The sequence below is a fragment of the Eriocheir sinensis genome, chromosome 5 (assembly GCF_024679095.1).
Source record: "Eriocheir sinensis breed Jianghai 21 chromosome 5, ASM2467909v1, whole genome shotgun sequence".
NCBI classification, from domain to species: Eukaryota; Metazoa; Arthropoda; class Malacostraca; order Decapoda; family Varunidae; genus Eriocheir; species Eriocheir sinensis.
In genome coordinates, this window is record NC_066513.1 from 26199706 (window position 1) to 26208397 (window position 8692).

The 8692-nt window shown below is 40.8% G+C and overlaps 1 protein-coding gene across 3 annotated transcripts in view; it reads right to left on the minus strand.

Annotated features, from left to right (window-relative positions):
• The window catches only part of LOC126985699 (carbonic anhydrase-related protein 10-like), a 148618-nt gene extending 146091 nt beyond the window's left edge, over positions 1-2527 (minus strand). For 2 of the 3 annotated variants that reach the window (XM_050840864.1, XM_050840855.1), the window contains exon 1: positions 2311-2522. The gene's annotated coding sequence lies outside the window, so the exon portion shown is untranslated. Of the gene's footprint in view, positions 1-2310 lie in introns of all 3 variants that reach the window. The other variant, XM_050840874.1, reaches the window with a different exon arrangement.
• Positions 2528-8692: the final 6165 nt, after the last annotated feature.

An 8692-nucleotide genomic window follows, 5' to 3' on the forward strand; every position in this document is an offset into this window, starting at 1 on the left:
CGCCTGCCTTGTGAGGAAATGCCAGTCTCTCTCTAACCTCCCCCAACTCTCTCTCTCTCTCTCTCTCTCTCTCTCTCTCTCTCTCTCTCTCTCTCTCTCTCTCTCTCTCTCTCTCTCTCTCTCTCTCTCTCTCTCTCTCTCTCTCTCTCTATCGCTCTCGCTCTCGGTCTCCCAGTCTCTTGGTCTCGCTCTCTCGCGCTAATTCCGACTCGCCCCTAATTTGGCCGGATTGATCATTAGTGAGCAGACGTGCGGCCGCCTAATGGATTCTGATGTGCTCCTTATGTGACGGGGAGCCTTTAATTTTTTTTCTTTATTCCATTCCTCGCCAACGAAACGAAGAAAAAATAGCATGCAAGAGAAGGCTGGATGGAGGGATGGAGGAAGGGAGGGATGGAAGGCTGGACGGAGGGATGGAGGAAGAGAGGGAAGGGAGGGAAGGAGGAAGGAAGGCAGGGACGGAAGGGAAAGGTCAGCCCCGAGGTGGTTTATCTGCTGTTCTGGTTTTCATTCTATTTTGTTTTCTGTGTGTGTTCGTGTGTGTGTGTGTGTGTGTGTGTGTGTGTGTGTGTGTGTGTGTGTGTGTGTGTCCGTGACCTACTCTTGGAAAATCTTTGTGTATGAGAAAAAAAACAAAGAAAAGAAAGTTCAATCTATACTTCTTTTTTTGCTTTCGTTTCTTGTTTCGTCATAAATATTGGTTGAGAGAGAGAGAGAGAGAACAGGTAAGCAAAGGACCAGGTAAAGCTCAGGTGTCACGAGACGTCTCATACAGGTGAAGGCGGAAGGAGTGGACAGGTGTGCGGCGCGACCCTAAGTTCGTGACAGAAATACGTGAATATTTCAGTAATAACAGTCACTTTATACAAGCTGAGGAGTGCAGTGTGTGTGTGTGTGTGTGTGTGTGTGTGTGTGTGTGTGTGTGTGTGTGTGTGTGTGTGTGTTTTCTTAGTGTGAGTGTTTATCTCATGAAAAGGTAAATGCCGAGGGTTCTCTACTTGAGGCAAAAGCAAACTCCGATGTGTATTAAACCCTTTCATGGTCCCGAGTTTTCGTTTTCGTTTATTTTTATTTAATTTGAGTTTGCGTTTTTTTTTCTAAGTTCAATTTACCTAAGTTTATTTTATCTGAGTTATTGTTTATTTCATCTAAGTTTATTTGACCCAAGTTTTCGTTTATTTCCTCTAAGCTTTTGTTTATCTAAGTTTATTTCATCTAAGTTTACTCCATCTAAGTTTTCGTTTATTTCCTCTAAGCTTTTGTTTATCTAAGTTTACTTCATCTAAGTTTACTCCATCTAAGTTTTCGTTTATTTCCTCTAAGCTTTTGTTTCTCTAAGTTTATTTCATCTGAGTTTATATTATCTGAGTTTATTTTATCTAAGTTTTCGTTCATCTAAGTTTATTTCATCTATTTTTGTATCCAAGTTTTCGCTTTTCTTTTCTTTTTTTTGTTTTGTTTTTATGAGTGCGCCCAAAAACGTTCACCGTCGGAATATATTTAGCACACAGACGTAAAGAAATTATGAGAGAAAATTAGACCGCGGCGGAGTAATGCTACCTTGCCTCCGTGGTAAATAAAATAAAATATAATTATACTCCATTAACTCAGAAATAAAAGAGTATCATTACCGGGGACTTTAAATTTGCTTGTCCTTTAAAAGACCTCTTGAAACAAAAAGAAAAAAAGAAAAAAAAGACTGGAGAAAATGGAAGAAAATAAATAATAGAGGCGAACCAGGAGGAGGAGGGTAAGGAAGATGAAGTGGAGGAGGAGGAGGAGGAGGAGGAGGAGGAGAAAGAGGAAGAAGAGGAGGGAGAGGAAGTAGACTTGAAACCCATCAGTTCTACTTTACGCCAAAACAACGCGGTAAGAGAAAGAGAGTGAGAGAGAGAGAAAGAATAAAGAAGAGAGAGAGAGACACGATCACTTTCCTTTGGTAATAGAAATCCAGGTGTAGTAGAGAGAGTCAGAGATCATCGTAGAGTTAATAGCACTTGTTATTCTTTTCCTTATAACTTTTTTGGGCTTAGAGAGTGAACAAGAGAGAGAGAAATTAAAAGAAAGAGAAACACGATCACTTTCTTGCGTTTTTTAATGGGAAGGCGAGTAAAGATTCAGAAATGATCGCATAGTTAGTAGTATTTGCTATTCTTTTACCTTAGAGTTTCTGTGAGCTTAGAGAGAACAAGAGTGAGAAAAAAATAAGATAGATAAACTCGATAACTCTTTTGCGTTAGCGGAAGCGAAGGCGGAAATTCAAGTCACAGGTGATCGCATTCCTATTAGTATCTGCTATCATTCCTTTACCTTAGTTTCTGCGGGCTTGAAGGGCAGCTGGAGGGGAGGAGGGAGAGGAGGGGCAGGGCAGGACGCTTAGGACACTTGCTTACGCCACAACATCGCGCCACGGACGGTCCGGGCGCCGCTTTCGACTCCTCGGTTTGTTTACCTAAAGAGAAGCCCACGAGTTGCCGCGCTCCCGACCCGCACCATCTAACCCACACGTCTTCACCCCAACGCTGCCCGCAGGTAACTGAGGCTCTCGTGCTCCTGTTGGCCCTTCCTCCTCCTCCTCCTACCTTGCATCAGCCATTTCTCCCTCCCTCTCCTCCTCCTCCTCCTCCTCCTCCCGTCCTTCAGTCCTCGCTCCCTTCAAAGGATCATATTGGCATCCTACCTTTCTACCTTTCCCTCTCTCCCTCTCCTTCTCTCTCTCTCTCCCCTGACTGGTTTAACTTGTTCTCGGTCTTCCACTACCTCCCCTACTACTATTATTATTCCCCTACTTCCTTCTCCCTTTCCCCTCGCTCTTGTCCTGTTCCGCTGTTCCCCTTCCATTCAGCTCACAGCTTTGCCTCTCCCCCTTTACTCGCTCCTTCCTCCCCTTCCATTAGCATTGTTGTTCTCTCTCCCGCCTTACATCACAGACCCTCATCTCCCCTCGCTCTCCCCTTTCTCTTCCCTCTCTCCCCTCGCTACGTTGTTGCCTCTACGTCAATCCAAGTCCCTCTGGTTTCCACCTCCATGTCACACCAAAATTTCCCATCGACCCTTACTCGACTCGACCCCCTCCCTTCCTCGCCCCTTGTGACTTCACCTTGATTTCTTTTTCCTCTTCTTCCTCTACCTCCTTCCCCTGTTCCTCTTCCTGTTTCCTTTTCATCCTCTCAAGCTCTCTACCTTCTCCTCCTCCTTCTGGCTCTCTTTATCCTCTTTTCCTCTTCTAACTTCACTCTGATTTGGTTTTCCTTCTCCTCTACCGTCTCTATTACTCCTCCTCCATTTTCCTGTACTTCATCAAGCCTCGTCTGACTCCCCTTTAATTTTCATTTTCCTCATTCTACATTACCTCCCCCTCTTGCTTCTTTCCCTTCTTCCTATACTTCTTCAAGCACTCCTTTGCCTCTCCTCCTCCTCCTTTCCTCCTCCTCCTATACCTTCTTCTCTTTCTCCTATTCTCTTTACTTCTTCAAGCCTTCCACCTCCTTCCCCTTCTGAGTTTCCTCCTCCTCTTCCTCCTCCTCCTCAGCGCACCTCTCTCCCTTTCCTTCCCTTGTCTAATACTAACAGCACAGATTTGCAAAACATACTGGCCCACTGAAGCAGGTAGCCTCGTTATTAGCCGCGAAAGTTTTTCTTGGTTATCTTCTACTTACTTTCCTCCTCCTCTTTTTTAGCACCCTCTATTGCTCCTCCTCCTCCTTTTCATACTCCCTTTGTTCTTCTTCTTCCTCCTCCTCTTGCTCCTCCAACGCCTTCTTCTCCATCCGCGCCGCTTTTCATAGAAGTTTGAGGAAAGAAAGGCTGTAACATGCGAACAGACTGCAATGATCCTCCAGGAGATGTTCAGATTCCCCGTCCCGAAACTTTGCCGCCAAACTCGCGATGTTCTCTTGTTCTCGTGACTTCATTTCGCCTCCGCCGCTGCTGTTGTCATCCTCGGAGCAAAGATGAAACAAGTGGAAACGTAAGAGGTTCCTAAGACGCTTTAATTGTTTTCGTGCTTGTACTTCTGGGTTTTGGTGTAAGTGGAGGCGTGTGTGTGTGGGTGGGTGTCTAGCTATGAGGGATTTAATTGTGTGTAGCTTGCCTTTGTGCCTTTGTAACAAGTGTAGCGAGGCAGACCACGGTTTAATTGTACGAGTCTTTCCGGGTGATCTCCTCTGTAGCAGGTGAAATGTAGCAGTACCTTTGTTGGGGTATTTTAACGATGGAATGTACTTTTGATGCGGTAATTGTTCTCTTAATTTTCTGTTTCATCTTTGTTTTGTTTTTATCTTTATTTATATCTTGTTTTCTTATTCATTTATTTTAACTTGGGAATGTGCCTTAAATTCGATACTTTTTAATTTAATTTTCTCTTTCATCGCTATTTTAGTCTGATCTTTATTTCGTCTTATTTTTCTCATTCGTCTTTTTTATTCCACCTTTTATTTACATCTTTTTTTCCTTTTCTTTCAATCTTTTATACATATATCTATTTTAGTCTTCTCTTTTTTCCTTTCCTTCCAATCTTTTATACATATATCTATTCTATTCTTCTCTTTTTTTCCTTTCCTTCCAATCTTTTATACATATATCTATTTTAGTCTTCTCTTTTTTCCTTTCCTGCCAATCTTTTATACATATATCTATTTTAGTCTTCTCTTTTTTTCCTTTCCTTCCAATCTTTTATACATATATCTTTTCTAGTCTTCTCTTTTTTACCTTTCCTTCCAATCTTTTATACATATATCTATTCTATTCTTCTCTTTTTTTTCCTTTCCTTCCGATCTTTTATACATATATCTATTCTAGTCTTCTCTTTTTTTCCTTTCCTTCCAATCTTTTATACATATATCTATTCTATTCTTCTCTTTTTTTCCTTTCCTTCCAATCTTTTATACATATATCTTTTCTAGTCTTCTCTTTTTTTCCTTTCCTTCCGATCTTTTATACATATATCTATTTTAGTCTTCTCTTTTCGTCCATCCTTTTTCTCATTCATCTATTTTCATTTATTCTATTTTTTTATTTCCATTTATATTTCCTTTTCTTCTAATCGTGTATACATATGTTCTACCTCAGTGCCTAGCTATATAGAACCATACTTTCTCATCCATTTATTTTTGCTCCTATATTTTATTCTTATCTTCATTCTATCTTATTTTCTCCTCCATCTTTTTTTTATTTATTCCATCATTTATTTCATTTCCTTCTAATCGTGTATGCATGTGTTCTACCTCCGTGCATAGCTATATAAAACCTCAATATTTTATCCTTTTTTTCTTCTATTTTACTTTCTCCATCTTATTAATTCCACCTTTTATATCCATTTATATTTTGTTTTCTTCTAATCGTGTATGCATGTTTTCTACTCCGTGTAATGCTATATAAAACCTCAATATTTTATCCTTTTTTCCTTTTTTTTTTTTACTTTCTCCATCTTTTTTATTCCACCATTTATTTCCATTTTTATTTTATTTTCTTCTAATCTTGTATGCATGCGTTCTACCTCCGTGTATAGCTATACAGAACCATAAATTCTCATTCACTCCACCCCGCGTTGCACATTTCAGCTTATCTTTAACGCGGCTCCTCTACGCTCCCCTCCCAAATCTAATTAACGTTCCATCTTTGTCTGGAGACGCGGCCATATATCACCTTTGTCTTTATAGTAATTGCATCAACGTTACTCCCTTCTCCACTCCTTTAGGCAAACACGATACGTCAGGACTCACTGTTTTGTGCTAACTTGAGAGACATCCTCCTCATCATCATCATCCGCATCCTCATATAGCATCGTCATCAATAACAACAGCAGCAGTTATGGATAGTTCACTGCATGACAAAGGTATCTCCCAACATTCCTGACCTTTCACTGTCTAATGTTAGTGTGTTCTATATTCCTCAGGTAAATTCACTTATATCATTGCTCAAATTCGTATTGTGTCTGCACTAACGTCTTCAATTTCTGGCTTACTACGCTGTTTCTGCATTTATCATTATCTTATCAGGTATACGTAAGATATAACCTCCCCAAGTCCATTGCTCGCTCATAGTCACTAGTAAAAATTTCCTCAACCTTTGTCTGTTCTATGCATAAAAAATATATTGGCATTCCGCATAAGCTGGTAACTTCATTATTCCATCTCGTCAAGGGCTTACGTTTTTGGGTCTTTTTGCGTCAGTTCCGTCCCGATCACATACTCTTTTTGCCCATCACATGTCCTCTTTCCTACATCTGGGAACTTCTTTTTGCTTAACTTTAATATTGTCATTGTTATTTCTTCTGCTTTCGTTTGGTATTTCGTCCATTTTCAAGTATTTATGTCAACCATTATATTGTTCTCTCATATATGCCCAAATCATTGCTATATTCTTTACTCCTATTATTATTTCATCCACTTTCGTCTATGTTTTTTTTGTCCATTTACAACTTATCTATTATTGTGACTTCGTTGATCTTTTCCGGCGTCAGTATAAAGTTTAATAGCCGCTGTTTTCACCCTTGTAGCAACAGTCAAGAACTTTATAGTGGACTTTCTTTACGTTCTTGTGTCGAATCGTCCTTCTCTGCTAACGAGATACCCGGGATACCTGTGCTCTAGAGTCCTGCCAACCTGGTTACCTCTCTGAAATATCGCAGGAGAGGGAGTTTGTAGGGTGGCTTAAGGGAGGGAATCTGTAGAGGAGGGAGCTTGTAGAGTAGGGTAGTGGAGTCTATAGAGTTGCTTAGGGGAAGGATGTTGTAGAGTAGCTCAGGGAGGGAGTATAAAGAGTTACATAGGAGAAGGAGTCTGTGTAGCACGTTAGGAGTGGAGAGAGCCTTCTGCCGCCCCTCGTCACGGCTCATTGGCGCACCCTAAGCAGTTGTTAGATTACCGAGTGGAAATAATTTTTACTCGCGAAGAAGTAATTTGCTTTTAAGGAGGAGGTGGAGGAGGAGGTGAAAATGGGGAAAATAAGTAGGTAGGAAAAAAGGAGAGGTGGAGGAGTATGAGGAATAGACTGGGAAGGAAGAAAAGAGAAGAGGGAAAGAGAAAACTGGAAACAGAACAAGAACAAGGAGATTCTTTAAGAAAAGGAGGGGCGAAAATAAAAGAAAGAAGTAGATAGGGAAAAGAAGAGGAGGAGAAGAAAGCTGTAGAAGAGAAGAAAAGAAAAGAAGCGCAAGATTAATTGAAGGGAAAGAAGAAGAATGGAAAAAAAATATGAGATAGAAGAGGAAGAGGAGGAGGAGGAGGAGGAGGAGGAGAAGAACAAGATTAGTTGAAAGTAGGAGGAGGAGGATGGAGAAGAGGAAATGGTGAATGTAAATAGGGAAACAGAAGAAGACGAAGAACGAGAACAAGGAAAACAAGAAGAAAACCAAAATGAAGGAAAAGAAGAAGGGAGAGAGAAACACATTAGTCTCCGCTCAATCATCATCATTTTCTTCGTTTCTGCTTCATATAACTCGAATGATTGTCAGTAATTTTCATATTGTTTAAGGTGCATATTTCACTGCGCTCAGAACCGACTCGTATTCCTTGTAATTAAAGCCACCGGTAACGAGAGAGAGAGAGAGAGAGAGAGAGAGAGAGAGAGAGAGATCCCATATGGGTTCTCTTGAAATAATCTGCGCCATTTCCATTCCTGATTCCTCGGCTTTTCCCATATAGAGAGTCTAATTCCGAACCATAATTTAGGAGAGAATTGGATCCCTTAAATATCCGCCTAAGTAGAATATTTGGCGGATCCTTTTCCTAATTAATTTCTTGGGCCTTCTTCTGTAGCACTTTTCTTTCTTTTTAATGACATCGTATTATCTTTTTTTTCTTTCTTTTCTTTTCTCGTCTCGCCTTGTCTTGTCATTACCCTCCATTGTTCTTTCGCCTCATTTTTTTTCTCTCCTTTCTCGTCTGGGAGTCTTTTTCCTTCGTCCTTCCTCAGTCTTTCTTTATTATTATTATTATTATTATTACTGCGTCTCTTTCTTCTAGTTCTCCTTCTCTTCTTCCTCTTCTTCCTCCTTCTTCTCATCGTCGGTTCCTGCTCCTTTTCCTCTTTCTCTTCCTCGTGGTATTTCTCCTTCTCTCTCTCCTCGTCTATTTCATTCTAATCCTCATTTTCCTCTCAGCTCCACTCCTCCATCACCTCTTTTCCTATTCCTCCTCTCCAGCATCCATTTCCCCCTGTTCTGTTTTCTTTTCCTCTTTATTCTCGTCTTTTTCTCCTTCGCAACCTTTTATCACATCCTCTTTATTCTCCCTTATTGTAGACTCTTTTATTTCTCCTTTTACCCATCTTCCATTTCTTTTTTCATTTATCTTTTCCATATTCTTCTTGTGTTTTCATCCCTATCTTCTTTCTCTCACCTCCATTTTTATCCCACCTTATTGTGTACTCATCTCCTATTCATTCTTTCTCTTCAGCATCTGCTTCCATCTACCCACACAACCTCCATCTCTTCCTCCTCTTCATCATCACTACCACCACCATCACCATCACCATCACCACCAGCCCCTTAACCTGCCCTCATCACCTCGCGTCTCGGACCTGCTCACCCTGTCCTGCCTTCTCCGCGGCCTGCCACTCATTCCGCATTTATTTACAGGCCGAGGAGACACCAGTGGCCTGCGAGCATATTTCACACCGAGTCCAAAACAATAAAAGGAAGATTATCTGATTTGCATGTAAATCGAATTTGGAGAAACGCTTAGAACGG